Genomic DNA, 19,198 nt, shown 5'->3' on the forward strand with positions numbered 1-19,198 from the left:
CTAAAGTAACGCTCTATTCGATCACTGAGTGAGTTAAAATTATCTCCAAGGTAGCATATTTGATCTATTTTACCTTACGAATAATATTAATGATCGCGTGACCTTGTCACGATCGCGTGAGATATCAGCTTCGAATATTTTTGAGCGCTAAGCACATCTTGTTCATCCGGTTTTCAAAGAAACATGATTTTTTTTTCCTGCTTCTTTGAACAAAGAGGATTTAATTCCGCATACGTCAATACAGAATGGCAGTCTGGCTTCCTTTAAACAATGACATTTATGGACATTACTTTGAGTAAACTTAATAAATAGCAATGACAAGGCGACCACAAACTGTGTAGTTCGTCATAACCTCTTCCGGTTTCGTTTCCAATGAAGTACACGCCAGTGCTTCAGTGACTGCAGTTTTTCAGACGTCGCCAGAGCCTCATGCGCTTAATTTATGATACCTGTGTCATCTCCTAGTCTTTTTCGTTTGATGTTTATTCTATCTAAAATTAAGATTGCGAAATAAATAATAACGTCACGATCACTTTCGAACGCATCAGTAATCTAAAGATTTCTCAGATTTCTCTTCACTTTTTCCTGGAACTGATAGCCAAAGGGAAACCATCCTTTCTCGACATAAATACGTAATGACAATATTCTTGAGCTTTGAACGTATTTTGAAACGTCTTCTCTAATCTTGCAAATGGCAAAAATGACGCTTTTGCCGTCCATCTTCAGCTGTTTGTACAGCAGAGTGAAAATATTAGTATTCTGCGGTGAATAGCAGACGTTTTTTCAATTTTTGTGAGATGCATGTAAGAATTCATTAGAAGAACAGAACACAAAAATAGAGGTAATTTTTGCCGTTTTCCGTTTGCTTAGCCTCATTACTATTCCATTTAATTCTTTACATGGGCCGTGCAACTCATCTCAATAAAAGGATCTGCTCCCCCCCCCCCCCCCCTTGACGGTTCATTCCAGTTTTTCAAACGACAAATCTAATGACTGAAGTCTCCAAATTTCTGTTCGACCACAAATCTGTATCTACTCATCACTTACCTTACTCCTCAGTTTCGATCAGTTTTACAATCGAACCCAAGCTGTGACAGTAAAGCTATTTTGTCACGCTTTCAGAAGTGCTTGCTGTATGTTCTCAGTCCAGTTCTGGTCCTCCTTGGTCACGCAACGCTACGCTCTTAAAGAGCCTGGCTGGCAAAGGGCCGATGAATGGATGGAAGAGGACTGGGAGAAAGGAAAAACGTCTGCTATAGGAACCCTCTTTTGTTCATTTCTGCGAACGCAAAATTTCCATTGGCTAATGCTCAATTGACTAATGCTTGATTACTAGTTGTACAATCTCGTCAGAAATAACGACAATAGTCGTGGGCGAAGATGTATTTTAGCAAGGGATGTAATTTAACGAGATTTAAAATCTCGTTAGCGTGAGCAAATGTACGTTAAAACCCGAGCAAGAGTCGGTCGTGACAGTTTTTTTTTTTCGGCTGAAAGAGCTGTTTTGGGCAGTTTTGCCTGCAGGAGTGTAATTTATCAAAGGTTTGTTCGTGCCAAGAACTATGAACTGAACGGGAATGAGTCGATTCAGTTTATTTCGCCTTTGAAAACTATCCTTGAAAGACAAACTGCAGGAGATGGAACCACTGAGCTATCCTTCTGTTGATTGCTCCAATCCGGTGTTATTCGCCAATGTGAATCTAAAATACTGGCTTTTGTTCAGCTACGGCCTTACAGTTCGTAGCCCGAGCAGTTATGGCATTGCTTGAAGTCACAGCCGTCTTTATAACACAGTATAATTCTGCAGCGTTTCTGATTTTGCGGCCAGAACTTCTACATACGTTTAGGCAACTTTTGCATTGAATTAAAGTGAGCTCAATGGAAGGACAATGAAAGACGCTCTCCGCTTTTGCACCAGACTCGATACCACAGAACCTGCAGAAATTATCGCAGCCGTATTCCTTCTTTTTACTCATTATTTTCGAGCTCTTACCGTAGGGAAATAATTTCAATTGACTAAATTCAGTTATGCCGAGAAGTGCACGCTAGTTTCCGATTGGTAAAACTGTTGACTGTAATTGACAGTTGATGAAATTGAATTACATCGAAATTGGTGGGCGTGATGCGAGAAGCCAGGTTCTTATAGCAGGTGCTCCTTCCCCGTTTACGCCTGCAACACAGGCTATGAGAGAGGGCCCCTGTCTCCCTAACGCTGCGTGATTGCATGAGGAAGGCTAGAACTAGACTAGAACATACAACTACCTAATGTCTTTTACTTTGAAATTTGTTGATCTTCGAGGAAGGAAACCGCTGGTTGCGCCATTCGGTGTGCAGAAGTCAACTAAATCCAGTTCCATTATTCCTTCACGTTTATTGCAATACTCAGTTTACAAAATGCTCTTCTCGGTGAACATGCTGACAACCACTGCGTGATTCCTCATCCTACTTGACGAGACAATTTAATAGAAGGATATCTTCACAAAATATTAACCAATTTACGAAAAGCTCGGTACAAAAGCTATCTTGACGCAGATGACGCTCGGTTCGCACGGCCCAGACTCCAAAGGAGTGAAACGTGCGAGTGCTAGCACGCTCGCTTTTCATTCCCTCGTTTTCCACACCAACTGGGATACTTTTGAGCTATTTGTCATGTTCTCAGTATACATAAACAGTTGAAGCAGATCATCGTCTCTTGGTTGACGTAGACGCATTATACGTGTAAGCCATTTAATGAATTCTACCAGATGCAAGAAACCGTAGAGTAATTGTTAAGTAGTTTGTAGGACGTTCAATTTCGTCTACCTGAATGAATAAGGCCATTGGCAAGCTCTGATTAATGTCCTACTTGTCTACTCGTCCACATTTATATGCTTGCTAGCGCTGGATAACGCAGATGAGGCACTGTTGGCACAATTGACCAGAAAAGCCTTTAATATCGGGAAGATCTGGAACCCACTATGTTGCCAAACAAGACTGAAATAAACGAGAGACAGTCCTTGATTTCCGTTCCAACATCTTCTAAATATTTCACCACGTCAAGTTTCGTTACATTATATTGTTTTGGCCGTTTACATAATGGCCCCAGTGTACTATGATGTAGTGTCTTACGTACAATAACTGGAGAATTCTCGCACGCTCATTAACTAATTTTCATTGTCAATAAGCGCACAGACACATGAATTTCTCGCGTTATGGCTTAATTTTGTCCCGTCTACGTTTTTGTCATTGTAAAAGACAAATTGAAGTCAGTTTTTCACGCCTCTGTCCTGTTATAGACAATGAATTTTGTCATAACATTGTCAAAGTAGTTTGCGGATCCACAACTACTTTGACAATTTTATGACGAAATTCATGATCAATAAAAGGACAGACGCATGAAAAACTAACGTCAATTTGTGAATTAACAAATCAAATCAAAGCAAGATGACGCTTAATTACTTTAGATAAGACTGGACTGTTTTATTTTCCTTACATTTTTAGAACCACATTACTTTCTGCCTAACGCAGGAAAATTGCTAAGAAAGAACAGTAAACAAGCCGAAACAATGCAGGTACAATGCATGGTCTTGGTTTAACGAACTGGCTGAAGCACCGAATAAACTTCATCCCCACTTCTTCAGTGAAGTTGGTTCATGCATTTGGGTATGGCCAGCACAATCTTTAATGGATAATCTTGGCACTCAGGTTTTACCAGAGCGTCGTAGGCCTCATTCAAATCACGGACGCTCCAAGTCCTCCTATGCCGCGTAGGTCTTATCTTCATAGACTTTTTGTTCAATTTGTGGACCTGCCCAACTGAAAAGCTGAAATTGAAAAGCAACATCTGATATCAATATAGACTAGGTACCACCCTCGAGCTCCATAATATGCCTTTTGCAACGGCTGGTCACATGACCTATAGTTTCTCAACTTTTTGGTACAAAAAAAAGGATACGTGACGCATGAATTCGTGCGTGAAATGAAATTACGACCCTCCCCCTCCCTCTCCCCCTCCCCCCCCTTGCTACTCTCATCTAGGGCATGTAGATTTTATTTAAAACGCCTTTTGCTAAACGTGGTTGAAGCTCTCTGGCGCAGAAGATCTTCATCAGGCTGGTGAAAATATTTCTATTCTAATGTATACGTATTAAGTATGTCTGAATTTTACAATTTGCCTTATTTCCTTGTATTTTGATCTTGCGTGCTTTCTAAAGCTAAAATCAAACATTGTGTTAACCTAATGCAACCTAAGTATATTCTATACTGACGGCATACCATGCGAAACAAACTAGAATTTTTCAACGCTTTTAAAAACGATTGTACACCTTCATCTTATTTAGGCCTAACAAGCAAGCTAAGTGAAAGAAAACAACTAGTGAAATTTAGGATAGGCAATCACAAACTGAGGACTGAAACTGTTAGATATGGTCAGTTTCCAAGGGTTAACAGACTCTCCCCTATTTGTTAATCTAATGAAATTGGAAGTGAATCTCATTTTCCTATGTGTTAAATCAAATACTCTATTCTAAGAAGTGAATTTTATAGAAAAATAAAAAGTATATCTTTCCGAATTTTAAACGATTATTCCCGTTACAAGCCATCGCCGAACTTATGACTTCTGCAAATCATTATCGGCTAATAGTCAATTAGCAAACTTCATTTCATCTTGTTTGATCTACAAAATATTCTTCTTTTAAATCAAACTGATGGAACTTGATTGCTATATCATAATCCTCATGGTGTTCACGATAATCATTACTGCTTTATTTTTAGTTTACCAAAGCTTTTGCAATTCTGTATGTAGTTATGGTCATGCAATGGTATGCAAATAAAGTTAGTTGTTGTTGTTTATTGTTGTTGTTGTTGTTTGTGGTGCGTATTCACTCACCCAGTATCTGTCATGGTCAACAAAAGGAGTGCTGCAATTAGAGCCGTGATGTGAAGTTTCATCTTGAGTTCAGTCTCGATGAATAGCAACAAGTTTTTGCAAACCTAAAGAACAAAGCAAAGCAGTTATTATACGCATCCAACATACAGATCAGATCTAGTAATTAAACGAACGCCTTAGAAATAGGTCAAGCGTAAACGTAATGTTTATGCGAAGATGAAATGTAGAAACGACAGCGCTCGTACTCTTCCTTTCAATTGTCATACAGGAGGCGTGATTTTCGTTAATTCTCCGTGACTCTCCAAAACATTACTTTGTTAAGCTTCAAGATCGTATAAATTGTTTCCTGCTCTTGAAGAGGAAGAATTCGGAATATTTTAACAAGATAATTTGGCCGAGGCTTCTTGCATATGAACAGAAAAGAAATCAATCTTCAAGAAGCTTTACAGCGTTGAAGAACTTCTAAAATGTTGTGTACCTTGATCGTCTGTCCTGAACAAACAACCAGCTGGGGTTATGTAAGTCTTGACTGCTGCCAGTTACGTCGATGATTGATCTTCACCTCACTGAGTCGGGACAAGTGATAAATATGACGATTTTACCTTATCATGCATCAACAAGTCTATTGTGTTTTAGGAATAGGGGGACATCGGACTTTTGAGTATTCACCGCTGTTAAGCCTGCGGGCAGGCAAACCGTTGTTTTGCTGTTTAACCGGACAACATTAACAGAGAGTCCAATCCTGTGGAGGGGGGACCACCATATTAAATGACGGCGTGCTCATCGTACATTTTAGGGGTTAAAAATACAGTTTTGGTACCTCATAGAGTGTTAAGCTTTAAAAGTTCTACAGCAGGAGGTTTCGCGGTTCCATTTAGGGTATTAAGCCGCTGTACCTTTAAGGGTATTAGCCGAAAAAAGCTATGACGGGAGATATTTGACAATCTACTCAACGAGTAGAAGGTATTCGATGCCGATCATCTTTATCGCTATTAAAAAAAATTATCAAAGTGTCAGTTAATGTGTTGTTTTAGAATTGGTACCTCTTAGGGGTGAAAACAATTTAAAGCCACGCCCACAAAACAGGATCTTAGGACCTCTTAGGGGCTCTTTTCAAAATTTCCGAAATCACTCGCGTTCTTTTTATATGGAAGTTCCCACCCCCCTCCCTGGGCGTCCCGGGTGGATCAGTGTTTTGTTTGACATACACAGACCAGGCTGGTCTCTTGTCGCCTTTTTGAGAAAGTGAACTTGCTTGTTTATTTTCCGACAACGTACTTAAGGGTCTGCGCGATATTCATACTTGAAGAGCTACACAGTATTGCACCGGGTTAAGTCCCTTTACACGAAAACAAAAAGCAATTAACATTTTATACATAAAGTTTGCGGCTTGCTCATCTATTGGACAAAGCACTTAAAGTAAACCAATAGGAAGGCAAGCAATTCTAATATTTCAGTACTTTCCATCAAGAATGTCACGCTTCAACGTATCTTGCCAGAGATTAGAGCACGTAACATAACCGACTCTCTGTGACGTTAATTTCACGATAAATGAATGTTGTCGTTGATTTAGACGAACGAAATGATTAGAACTAGTGCCTTAAAAAAAATATTTCAGTTTACATGCCATCTGATCACGTTCCAACAAAAAAGCACAAGAACAATACCTTTACGGTTGTGCAAACGTCATGCTTGGTAGTTCTTCAATGGAAGTAGTCCATCGAGGAAATCGTTATGTCTTTTTAAGTTAGGGCTCTCTCTGGTTTTGTCAAGATAATGACACTAAACTCCGTTGGTCGGTATAGCTTCGCTTTGAAAAATGGTTTGCCGGCCGAGAAACCTTATTGTTTGCCATTGCATAGCGTCTTGTGATTTTCAAACGTAGGACTGAAGCTATAATAAATTTGTAAGCCTGAATACTGCAACAGGGATGTCTGGCGAGGTCCTGATTTTGAAATACACCTTATTCCAAAATGGCCGCCATTTTAGTGTTCTTTTGTTTGCTTGCAAATTAGCCCTTGTTGCCTCGTTCAAGGGAAAATATTCTTTTGAATTTTGAGTTTAAGAACGAGGCAACAAGGGGTAATTTGAAGGGAAACAAAAGAATACTAAAATGGCGGCCATTTTGGAATAACTTGTATAATTTGCAATGATGCGATGCTATGATTTTCATTACTAGCTGTCACTTATGCAGCACTAGACTTTGATCCTAGTCTTATGCTGTCATGATATTTTAAACAGCTTTTTTTTTATTGTGCTTAGACAATGATTGATTTCCTGTGTATCCTTTCTCTAATGGCTTATTGAACTTAGGAAATTATAGCTGCACGCGTGTTTGTATGCAAAGAAAGTACTTTAGGAGCTGTAGGGTGACGATGGTAGATTGGAAAACTATAAACCGAAAGACAGATGAGGGCACGCGGAGGAAACTCTTATATGATAAGGTAGGGGATGCTTTTTGTCTCGTTTGCGGATGTAAATCGCGGATTATGCTCCCACTTATGGCGTACAGGACGAAGAGTACCTATTTTTTAGCCGTGAAGGTATCTTTTAGGTTTGATTTCGATGAAATAATAATAAACTGCTATCTTTTAGGGGTCAATAAAGCTCATGCCACGCCCAGGTTAGTCTCCCTTAGGAGCTTCCCCGACCATTTCATATGGGAGCCCTTCCTCGGGGAGGATTGCATTGATCAGGACTAGAGTCAACCAACACTGTGCTTTATTTCCATTGCAATATTTTCTTGGTGTTAGGCCATCCCCCCCCCCCCCCCCTCCCCCTTTTTCTCGTTTATTGTCGAATGCGTTTTCTGATTTTGGGTCGGTGGGTCGGAAAAGGAAAAAAAAAAATTGGAAAAGGAGTCTGGAGCTAGGAGGCCCGGTACCTCAGCATAATATCCGTGGAGCCTGGAAACAACAAGGTGTGGTTACAAAGTCATCGCGGCAATGGAGAAAGGAAAAAGTCGACGTCGTTAAAATCAAACGAGAACAGGGAAAAACTAAAAATCTGTGAGGCAAAAAATTGCTTATGTTTCAGATTAAAGTGACAATTGTTTGAAATAATGTGTCATTACCTTCATTGCCTTCTGTGTACCTTTTTTTGTTTTTTTTGAAAACGCGAAAATCTGGGTCGGTCGGACGACGCTAAACAGAGTAAAAAAAAGGGGATGGCCCTAGACTAGCTATTGTTTCTTTACATTGTTGTGACTGCCTTATTTTTATTCTTGTAAGATAACTCTCTTGCTAGGATCTAACCCACCACTAAATTTAGAAAGGGCACCAAATTCACAAAAACAAGCGTGGATTATTAACGTGTAGCTTTTAACTAGGCTTTTTGATGCTCGACTTCAGCGAAGTTTTATTTGAGATGCTCTATTTTGGGGTCGTCGTTTAACTCTGTGTGGACGTTATTGGCTCGCTGGCGACTGGCTATCTTCTTCATACCTCTTTTGCCGTAATAACCATGATGGTACCTATTGCGATTACGATAGCCGCCATATCCGTGGCCATGCCCATGATAGCCATAGCCATAGCCATAGCCTGACTCACTGAAAAAGAAAAATATCATCTGACATCAATGTAACGATTCTCGCTACCGCCGTTACCTCCATAGTTCTGACTAATGTTTTAAGTAGGATTTTCACAAGCCACTTCGTTGAGCTGATCTAAATACCTCACTTTTAAATGGAAATTTTGATCAGAAATCCAATGTTGATTGGTCAATATTTACTGCCCCCCCCCCCAAAAAAAATCCCCCATCAGCCCTGGAATGTTTTTTTCAAGCTCTTTTCGACGCACTTCTGTGTATCAAATTTCAATGACGATTTATTTGCTTGTACCATTCTGGTGGAAGTTTCCAATGAAAAATCATAAATCTTATGGTCAGGGGGCTTGCAGTCATTCAAAAATCTCCTACTGTCATTCTTAGTAGTTCTGTCAGATGCGTATCCACTCACCCAATATCTAACATGGTCAAGAAAACAAGTGCTGCAATAAGAATGATGTGAGATTTCATCTTGACTTCAGCCTCGATGTACGACACCTGGCAGCTTTAAAGCTGAAAAACAAAGCAAGGAACGGATCAGTGTGGTATACATAGATAGAAACTCATTAGCAGGCCAGTAGTTGTACGTGTAACACATGCACAGAATTAGGCATAGACCACGTCCCCCGCATACCAGTGCATGTATTATGTATCTATGTGAGATATATGCACATGCATCGCTAAACTGAGGAAAAACATACATGAATCCCTTGTTTGTCTTTAAAACGTCGATTGCGAATATACACGCTATACTTAACAAGATTATTGCCTCAAGGATATTGTGTTCCTGCTGTCTCTGGAATAATGATTAAAATATATAAAAAAATAATTTCTGTACTCAGAAAGCAATTAAACATCTTATTAAACTTCAGCCACAATAAAAATGTGAATGTTAAGAACGGCTAAATGATGTTCCGGTGTTATGGTCTTGAGGGGGCTAAAATTGTGTCATAGATGTTGGCTAATTCGAAGGCATTGTCTCTGTTCAAAGAGCACTTGATGTAATCGGATCTCAATTACCTCCCTTATGCGACGTTTGAGCGTGTTTCTTTTCGTGGCAAGAACGTTATTTTTGCTAGAATCCACTGAATGTCCCGTGAGCCGGCAATGTTCGTGAACATCTGACGAATTCCTCGAAAGATGTTCCATTACCCTACTTTTTAGTAAACTAGAAGTTTCGCCAACATATTCTTTGTTACGTTGTTCACAATGGATGTAAGGATTGGTAAGGGAGGATTCGCAAGGAGGATTTGTCATGACAAGACATTGGCAGAAGCTGGTTTTATAGATAAATAAATGAACTTTGTTTAACGCCGATGATTTCATAAGTTACGTTATGCTGCGTTGAAATGTTGTGATCGTTTAGCCGGGGCCTAACCAGGGAGGCTTAAAAAGCGTGGTACTTAGCGGTCTTACGGCTGAAAACTCTGAGGCTCTCCGGAATCCCGCATGACCAAAATTAGAAATGCTGGCCTATCGGTCAGGATCATATATATAAATATATAAAAAAAAACCGGTTTCCAAAAAGTAAGCTTAGATGTTACTTGCTTGAAACTTTCTTTACAAGCATTTGCTTACCTTGATGAGAAATCTTCGTCTCGCTCCTTCTGCACTTAAACCCTGAACCAGCGCCCTTGTCTACTGGTAATGAAGAGCGTTGCGATCGGCATGTTTTTGATAAAACTGTGACGTCACTGACTTCAGTCTTTTTAAAATGATAATCAATCATATTTATCATCCGATGGCAAAGTTTCTCCAACCATTTCTTGACATGCTGTGCCTTTTGATGTTGATTTGACAAGTGAAATGATATTCACGTGTCAAGAGTTAAGAGGGGTTGTCATTTTCACTTACAAGTGTATAATCACAATTTTTGCTGGATAAATAACTTTCGATCAGGCGTTCTATTGTGCATGGCAGAATAAGAACACCTGATCGTAGGTCACTAGACAAATACGAAAACTGAGAGTTATGATGAAATTTGCTCCGGACCGCTGACTCTGAAAGTAAAAACTCAAAAACTCGTTACCGTGGAGGCTTTCCTCGTGATCTGTTTTGTTGGTCGTATGTTCGCTCTTGATTCTGGTCAGTAATCCGCAAGTGAACAAATCTAAGTTTTTTAGCAAGTGACATTGGTGTTGTGAGTTATTGTTAATATTTTCCGTTCTTGTTTAACTTTATACCGTTTCCTCATTGCACTTTTACAAATACATTTTCACACCTTAGCAACGGCATTTGCTTTCAGAAGAACGTCAGAAGCGACCAAAGTTTGTGACATTGTCTGTGACATACATAATGTATTTGCTGCATTTAATGAATGAACTTTCCTTTTTCCCGACGACGAAACATTGATGAAGTATACTGCCTACTTCAGTGTTTGTTCGTTCCTTTACTGACAATTTGCCTCGTTCATTTCTGTTTATTTAGATCACCATCATACTACTTTTACAGTTTCATTATCATAATTTTTTTACTAGAATTTATCATACGATATCAAGTCGCCTACCAGATGTATCCTAAGGTAAAAATCATGGCTGGTGTAAGAATAAACTAATAATAATAATAATAATAATAATAATAATAATAATAGTAATAATAATAATAATAATAATGGCATTTCGGGCAGTATATCCACAGGGTGGCTCTTCGCCTGCCCGATGCTAACTAATTTACAATTGTAAAAAGGTTAAAAGATATCAAAAAATTTATATCTATATGTAAACGAGATAAAATTGTGTTTTAAGATATGCTAAAATAAATAAATGAATAAATAAATAATTAAAATTATGCCAGATGTTCTAAAGCTCTCTTAAAAATAATGTTTTTGGTGTCTTTACAAAATTTAATATAGTCTTGGCAGCACCTCACGTTGCTGGGCAACGCGTCGTTTACGAAGATGAGTTGAACATTTGCATCAGAAACCGCTCGAAGTGGGGCATATGTCGCCCCTGAGTCGTCAAATCATCTCAAAACCACTGCTTAGAAAATGTAACTTCTGTACATCTTTCTTTTAATACGTGTTTCAAACTGAAAAAAAGCGCGTTTACAAGAAAGCCTTGCACTTCTTTTTCACGCACAAAAATGCCCTTCTAGCAAAGTTGGAGTAACGTGTTAATTTCACGGAATGCACGTAATTAATAGCGGTCTATACATAAGGGGCACTTTCAATTCAACCCAAAACTCCGGTTTGAATTTCGGAAATTTCCAGTGTCGAATGGAACAGTATTTTCCGGCATTTTCCTGAAAAGAGGACAACCCTTGTGAGGTATATCGAAATTTGCGGAAATTCCTTACCTGGAATTTCCGTTCCATTTGACTTTCTTCCCGGCATTTCCAGAATTTTCGGAATTAAATTTCCTGATTTTCTGGAAACCTTTCTAGGACATTTCTCTAACATTAGTCGCCGTTTCGAAACTTTCGGAATTTTTGAATGGAAAGCGCCCAAGTATTTGTTGATAATGTTGTGATTAGTGAATCGTTTGTGTTTCTACCTTAGTTATTCGTGAAGTGGTAATATCAGCTGAAGATGGCGTCTTCACTCAAGCAACTTTAATCTACTTGCAAAGAATTAACATACGATTGACATTTAGTCAGTGTCACATCAGTTAAAAGAAACAAACTGAGCAAAAAAACTACTGGTTTTCAAACTGAATCTACTTGACTTTCTCTTATATACCTACAGCCGATCTAAAATCTGACGATAACAAGGCGAAAACGTTTGCATGAGATATTATTCTTTCTGGTTTGTGACACGTACGAAACATCACTTTTTACAGTTTCTCCGAGATTCACATATCATTTTTCATTTGACATTTCGTGTCTTCAAAGCCCATAGACTCCATTCTTTGGGCTTTGAAGACACAAAACGAAAATAACGTCAATACTGACAAAGCAATCAGCATTTAATACTACAGCAGTATAATATTTCCTAATCGAAATTAGAGGAGAACAGATCAGGCCTCTGTTTCAATTTGTTTAGAATATATTCGTATCATAACCAGTTTTACACCTTTATTTGCAGATAATGTTTCCATTTTTGTGGTAAATAAATCGAACGACCTGACGATTCAAACGCAGCTATACACATAGACGAGTCTACTTGTATTCGTTATGCAGTAGACTAGATCAAAAGGTTTTGAACGCTCGCCTCTCGTTTCGTGTCAATTGGTCACAGGAATTTTACTTGTGTTGTTATGTGGCAACTAAATGCGAATGACGCTTGCGTTCAACTGATACTAGCTCTCCGGTGGGGGGTACTCCCTTATGTGGGATATATAGGTATGTGCGGCCCCAAAGGGTATGGTTTTTCAGCCGTTTTGGTCATAAATAGGGTATCGATTTTAGCTGATTTTGGCCATTTTGGTCACAAACAGGGTATGGATTTTGCACTCTAGCATTGATATGGCTATGTTTTTAAGAAGAAGCCACATTTTCATCATTATTGCAAAGAAAATCAACAAAATCCCTTCACAAATTATGTTTACGGTAATTTAACATTGGTCTGAACTAGGGAACTAATTATAACGCAGGTCTGAAACAGGGTTTTGATTTAAGGGTCAGGTCATAAATAGGGTTTCTGGGAGTACCCCCCGGGTACTAGCCACCTTTACAAGAATGCAGTGCTGATCCAGATTTGGTTTTCTATCACTGAATAAGTCACAGTCATGGTCCAGCAAGTCGTAAAATCTGAGAAGTATGATTCCGTAAAAGTAACTTACCCGAGGTATAGGTAGAAAAACTCCAGCGGAAGTTCAGCCAACAACTCAGTCAAAGACGTATCACCTAACGTGCTATGAAGCTAATAATCAATCACATTTATTGTGTGATGGCAAGGTTTTTCTTTACTTTGTTTGACATGTTGCCTCGTATGATATTACTCCGGCTGTCACTGTTAATCATATTCCCGCGTTAAGTGAAAAGAAGGGATGTCATTTCCCCTTGCATACGTATAATCACAACTTTTAACTAAATGAATAACTTTAGACGCGTAAGAAAACTGAGAGTAATAATAAATCTCTGACTTTGCCTTGTTGATTGTTCCTACTGTGTTGAGAAAAAAATGAATTGTTTCCTCCAGCACCCCTGACCTTGAAAGGAGGAGATAACTTATAAAAACTCATTAAAAATCGTACTATAAACGTTCTCAAGAGTATGTCGCTTTGTTTGCTCCCATGACGATTTTGCCATTAGGCCTCCTCGCAGTTTGCTTTCAAGATCATGGAAGTGTTACACACACTTTGGGAGATACCAACACTTGTCTGCAACCCACTGTTTAATTTTTGTATTGCTATTGCAATTGTCTAATAACTGCTATTGGTGTTGTACTTTTTCACTCAGTTACATTCTACAGCAAACTATGTTCACTGAAGATGGCGGAAGCATCCGTCTGCCGAAACATGTTTGTTAAACTTAAGCATGTTAAGAGCGTCGTGGTTTTCTCTAAATGTATGGACGTATTAAATTTCAGAGCAAGTGACATTGGTGTTCTAAGTTTTCCGCTCTTGTTTAACTTTTTTCCTTCACTGCCCAGTTTACAAATACATCACGTTTCACGCCTTGGCAACAGCAATTGCTTTTAGAAGAACGTCGGAAGCGGCTCAAGTCTGAACTGTCCACACGTTACATTATGTATTAGGTGGATGTGATAAGATTGAAATGAATGAACTTTCCCTAGCTTTTTCTGACGACTAAACACCAATGAAGTCTACTACCTACTTCAGTGTGTGCTCGTTCCTATGCAATTTGCCTCGTTCATTTGTGTTTATTTAGATCACCATCATACTACTTTTATTTCATTATTATAATTTTTAGCTAGAATAAAGGAAAGTAAGTAAGAATAAAGGACGTAACAGTTTTTGGACGGGGTTGAGCTAAATTCCCTGACTTCAGTTTAGTGACGAGCAGATCAATTGTTTGCCGAATCCGCGACTAAGGTAAGGCAAATAATTGATCTGTAAGACTGGTAAGACACCGACAAATCACAATATTTTGCGATAACCGAGTTCAATAAGTTGAGTTGTTTTTTTTTCTCTACGGGACAAAGCACTTAAGGAGCAATTTTAATATTTCCTAATATTTGTGCTTAGACACTTAAGCAATTTTAATATTTCCATACTTTCTGTCAAGAATGTCACCCTTCAACGTATCTTGCCAGAGATTAGGGCACGTAGCATGAACGGCTGTCTGTCGGATGACGATAAATGATTGTTTACGTTGATTTAGACGAAGGAAATGATTAGAATTACAGTAAACTTCCGAAAGTGACAACCCTCGTTACTTTCGGAATTAGCAGCCTACATGCGGGGGACACGGCGTTACTTTCGAGGGTTCGCTACTTTCGGGGAGCAAAAAACGTCATGTAAATTGAAGTTGGTACGAATGAACTCCTTTTACGAAATAAAAAAAACGAACATATGTAAAAACAGTTCTTAAAAACGATACAATTCTTCGTTTCAGTTTAAATCTATGTTGCTGACGTATGGCTGGGCTCTTCATGTCTAGATCGCGTTGTTAGTGGTCGGCAGGAAAGCTTGTCAGATCCCTAAACTGTTTCTACGTCAGGACGCACCGCTATGTTAGTTTGTTGTGATATCTTAGTGCGCTAGTCGAGTTTTCATTTTAAATTTGAAGAAACGTTCCTCAGGTGTAATATGCTTCAGTTAAAAATGATATTAATTTGTAATTAAGTATGTTCCTGTAACTTGAGGAAAATTATAGGGGTTTGTTTTAACAAGTGCACGAATTGACATTTCACAACGTTTAAATCAGTTTATGGTACGCCTAACTTTCACTTGACTTTTGATTGGAAAAATATCATTTTAACAAACTGACGTCAGTTTTTCATGCGTCTGTCCTGTTATTGATCATGATTTTCGTTATAACATTGTAGAGTGGACCGCATATTACTTTAACAATGTTACGACGAAATTCATTGTCAATAATAGGACAGACGCATAAAAAACTGACATCAATTTGTTTTTTACGACAACAAATTGTCAAATTGTCCGCTCTCGCTCGTTGACGCATCGCATAAATTGTAAATTCGTGTGTCTGTCGCTTATTGACAATTAACATTAACCAACGAACGCGCGAGAATTTCTGCAGATATCGTAAAAATTAACTAACGAACCTTAGCATGCTTGGTTTCACTATTTTCGGAGAGGGGGTTGGGGTGGACTCGCTACTTTTGGAGGGGTTGCTACTTTCGGGATTTATCAGCGGCCACAATTTTCTGACGTTACTTTCGGGGGGTCGTTACTTTCGGAAGTTTACGGTAGTACCTTGAACAGCATGTTTCAGTTTGCGTGTCTGCCATTCCGTTCCAACAAAGAAGCACAAGACCAATATCTTTACTGTTGTGCAAACGTCATGCTTGGTAGTTCCTCAATGGGAGCAGTCAATCGAGGAAATACTCTGCTAGGTTTGGGCTTTCTTAGGGTTCTCTCAAGATAATGGCCCTAAGGCTCGCTTTGAACGGTGGTTTGCTGGAGAAACTTTATTGGTTGCTATTGGATAATGTTTTGTGTCTAATAAATGCAGGAATGAAATTACAATAAATTTGTAAGCCTGAATATTGAAACATGGATGTCTGGCGAGGTCCTGATTTTGTAATAATTTGCAATGCTGCGATGCTGTGATTTTCATTACTAGCTGTCTCTTATGCAGGACTACACTTTGATCCTAGTCTCTCTTGCTGTCATGATATTTTAAACAGCTTTTCCTATTGTGCTTAGACAATGATTGATTTCCTGTGTATCCTTTCTCTAATGGCTTATTGAATTTAGGAAACTATAGCTACGCGCTTGCTTGTATGCAAAGAACGTACTTTAAGAGCTGTAGGGTGACGATGGTAAATTGGAAAACTATAACCCGGAAGACAGATGAGGGCACGCGGAGGAAACTCTTATATGATAAGGTAAGGGATGCTTCTTGTCTCGTTTTCGGATGTAAATCGCGGATTTTGGTCCCACTTATGGCGTACAGGACGAAGAGTACCTATTTTTTAGTCGTCAAGGTATCTTTTAGGTTTGCTTTCGATGAAATAATAATAAACTGCGATCTTTTAGGGGTCAATAAAGCTCATGCCAGGCCCAGGTTAGTCTCCCTTAGGGGCTTCCCCGACCATTTTACATGGGAGCCCTCCCTCGGGGAGGATTGCATTGATCAGGACTAGAGTCAACCAACACTGTGCTTTATTTCCAATGAAATATTTTCTTGGTGTTAGACCGCCTATTGTTTCTTTACATTGTTGTGCTTTGAACTAAAAATTGAAACACTAGACTGTCTTATTTTTATTTTTGTAACATTACTCTCTTGCTAGGATCTAAACCACAACTAAACTTGGAAAGGGCACCAAATTCACAAAAATGTGTAGCTATTAACTGGGCCTTCAGGGGTTACGCTTGACTTCCGCGAGGTTTTCTTTGAGATGCTCTACTTTTGCGTCGTCGTTTAACTCCGCGTGGACGTCATTGATTCGCTGGCGACTGGCTATCTTCTTCATACCTCTTTTGCCATAACCATAACGGTACCTATAACGATTACGATAGCCGCCATATCCATACCCATGATAGCCATAGCCTGACTCACTGAAAAAGAAAACATCATCTGATATCAATATAACGATTCTCACTAGTGCCCTCTATGAATACCTCTATAGTTCTGACTGATGTTCCCAAGCCACTTCATTGTGCTAATCTAAACGCCTGACTTTTAAATGAAATTCTGATCAGAAATCCTATGTTGATCACTCAATATTTACACCCCCTTCCTCCCCCCCCCCCCCCGTTATCCCCCATCATCCCTGGGATGTTTTAAAGCAGTTTTGGCCGCGCTTCTCCATATCAAATTTAAATGACGATTTATTTGCTTGGAGCATTCTGGTGGAAGTTTTCAACGAAAAATCATAAATCTTATGGTCAGGTGGCATGCAGTCATTCAAAAATGTCCCGCTGTCATTCTTAGTAGTTCTGTCGTTCGTATCCACTCACCCAATATCTAACATGGTCAACAAAACAGCTGCTGCGATCAGAACCGTGATGTAAAGTTTCATCTTGCTTTCAGTCTCGATGTACGACAACAGGCAGGCAAGAGTGACCGGCTTAATTTAAAGCTGAAAAACAAAGTCAAGGAATGATCAGTGTGGCATGTATAGACTGAAACTCATTGGTAGGCCAGTTGTACATGTAATACATGCGAAGAATTATGAGTAGAATACCTGCATGTATTATATATGTATACATATGGTCGCTAAACTTTGGCCGAAAACATGCATGAATCCGCTGTTTGTCTTTAAAACGTCTGACGTTTATACACGCTATACTTTTTGACTTCCTTTAGGCTCCTAGTGGAGCAAACGGCGTCAAGCACTATACTTGAAATTTATATTGTACGTCTCGATCTCTATACCGATCTAACTAAAATTTCCTTCCAGTCAGTTTTTAAGACTTCACGCTTGAGAAACCATCAATGTCACGTCCCTCTTTTAGTCTTCTCTGGAACTTATTTATCTACTTGCTTCTCACTGTTCCTCCGAGTGAGCTTCGGAAAAGCGAAAAAACGTCGCTAATTCGTTGACTATCTACATCTACTACACACTAATGGCTGATAGTGTGCCGTAGTTCGACCAATCAGATTGCAGCTTTACATTAGTATACTAATACAGATTTCTATTACTAGGCTCGATTTGCACCGCTGTTTCGAGTCCAGTCTACGAGTGAGGATTCGTAATAACATGAAATTGGACGAGGCCGGTTGTATAGATAAATAAATGTTCTGTGAACTTTAATTTGTTTAACGCCGTCGGTTTCATACCATCTGTGATGACGATCTTTCTCGGCGATGTTACGTTAAAAGCGCGGTACTTCGCAGTCTGAAAATCCTTTGGCCCTTCGTAATGGTTTTGGAATTAGAAAACCTGCTTTCGACACAGAATCATATGTATCATAGAAACCGGTCTCCGGAAAGTAAGCTCAGAGCTTATTGGCTAATATTAAACTAAAAAGATGTTTGAAACTTTTACAAGCATTTGCTTACCTTGACGAGAAATCTTCGTCTCGCACCTTCCACACTCAAACCCTGAATGAAAACCAGCGCCCTTGTCTACCGGTTATAAAGAACGTTGCATCTATTAGCTGGGTTTTGATAAACCTGTGACCTCACGATCAATGGTTTAAGAATCGCCCCCTGGCAATGATTCGGGATACAGTTGGGCTCAATCAAAATAACAATTTTATATTTACTATTTCCATACTTTCTACTAACGATGTTACTCTTCAGCTTACCAGGCAAGTGATTAGAACACGAAACATAACATCTGACTTATATCTATAAACTGAAAATAAAATAAGTATCTTAATGCTGTTTCAGTTTGCATGTTTTTCAATCGTTTTACAACAATAGAGCTCTGAATACGTTGTGAATAGAAACAATAATTTCGTTGGCGCGCAAACGTCATGCTTGGCAGTTCCTCAATAGGAGCAGTCGATCGAGGAAAGAACTCGCAAGATTCCGTTGTGTTGTTCGATCTATAAACAATTTCAAGATAATTACGGGTAGAGATCTTATGTCTGATAAAAAGCTGTGTCGATGGCTATTACCAATCTATTTATTGAACCTGAACGAGTACTGGCTTGTTTGTGTCTAATGAACGCACCGTGGGGCCTGTTCGAACAAAAGGGTATTGAACGAAATAACAGGTTCGCCTACGCAAACGTCATGCTTGGCAGTTCCTCAATGGGAGCAACCGATCGACGAAAGATTCCAAAGATTCCCGCTATATTATTAATT

At 39.1% G+C, this 19,198-nt stretch overlaps 3 long non-coding RNA genes across 3 annotated transcripts; all 3 read right to left on the reverse strand.

Annotated features, from left to right (window-relative positions):
• Positions 1–3,434: 3,434 nt before the first annotated feature.
• Positions 3,435–5,495, reverse strand: LOC149117606 (uncharacterized). Its single transcript, XR_016204187.1, has 3 exons — positions 5,346–5,495; positions 4,868–4,971; positions 3,435–3,803 (listed from the first exon to the last, which is right to left on the reverse strand). It is a non-coding gene; the product is annotated as an uncharacterized LOC149117606 (long non-coding RNA).
• A 2,076-nt stretch (positions 5,496–7,571) lies between these two features.
• On the reverse strand, positions 7,572–10,096 carry LOC110057817 (uncharacterized). Its single transcript, XR_002297583.2, has 3 exons — positions 9,989–10,096; positions 8,823–8,923; positions 7,572–8,414 (listed from the first exon to the last, which is right to left on the reverse strand). It is a non-coding gene; the product is annotated as an uncharacterized LOC110057817 (long non-coding RNA).
• Positions 10,097–16,585: 6,489 nt separating this feature from the next.
• On the reverse strand, positions 16,586–18,511 carry LOC110057915 (uncharacterized). Its single transcript, XR_002297593.2, has 3 exons — positions 18,446–18,511; positions 17,401–17,522; positions 16,586–16,998 (listed from the first exon to the last, which is right to left on the reverse strand). It is a non-coding gene; the product is annotated as an uncharacterized LOC110057915 (long non-coding RNA).
• Positions 18,512–19,198: the final 687 nt, after the last annotated feature.

Source organism: Orbicella faveolata, unplaced genomic scaffold (assembly GCF_042242905.1).
Source record: "Orbicella faveolata isolate gen_17 unplaced genomic scaffold, um_ofav_v1 contig_12, whole genome shotgun sequence".
NCBI classification, from domain to species: domain Eukaryota; kingdom Metazoa; phylum Cnidaria; class Anthozoa; order Scleractinia; family Merulinidae; genus Orbicella; species Orbicella faveolata.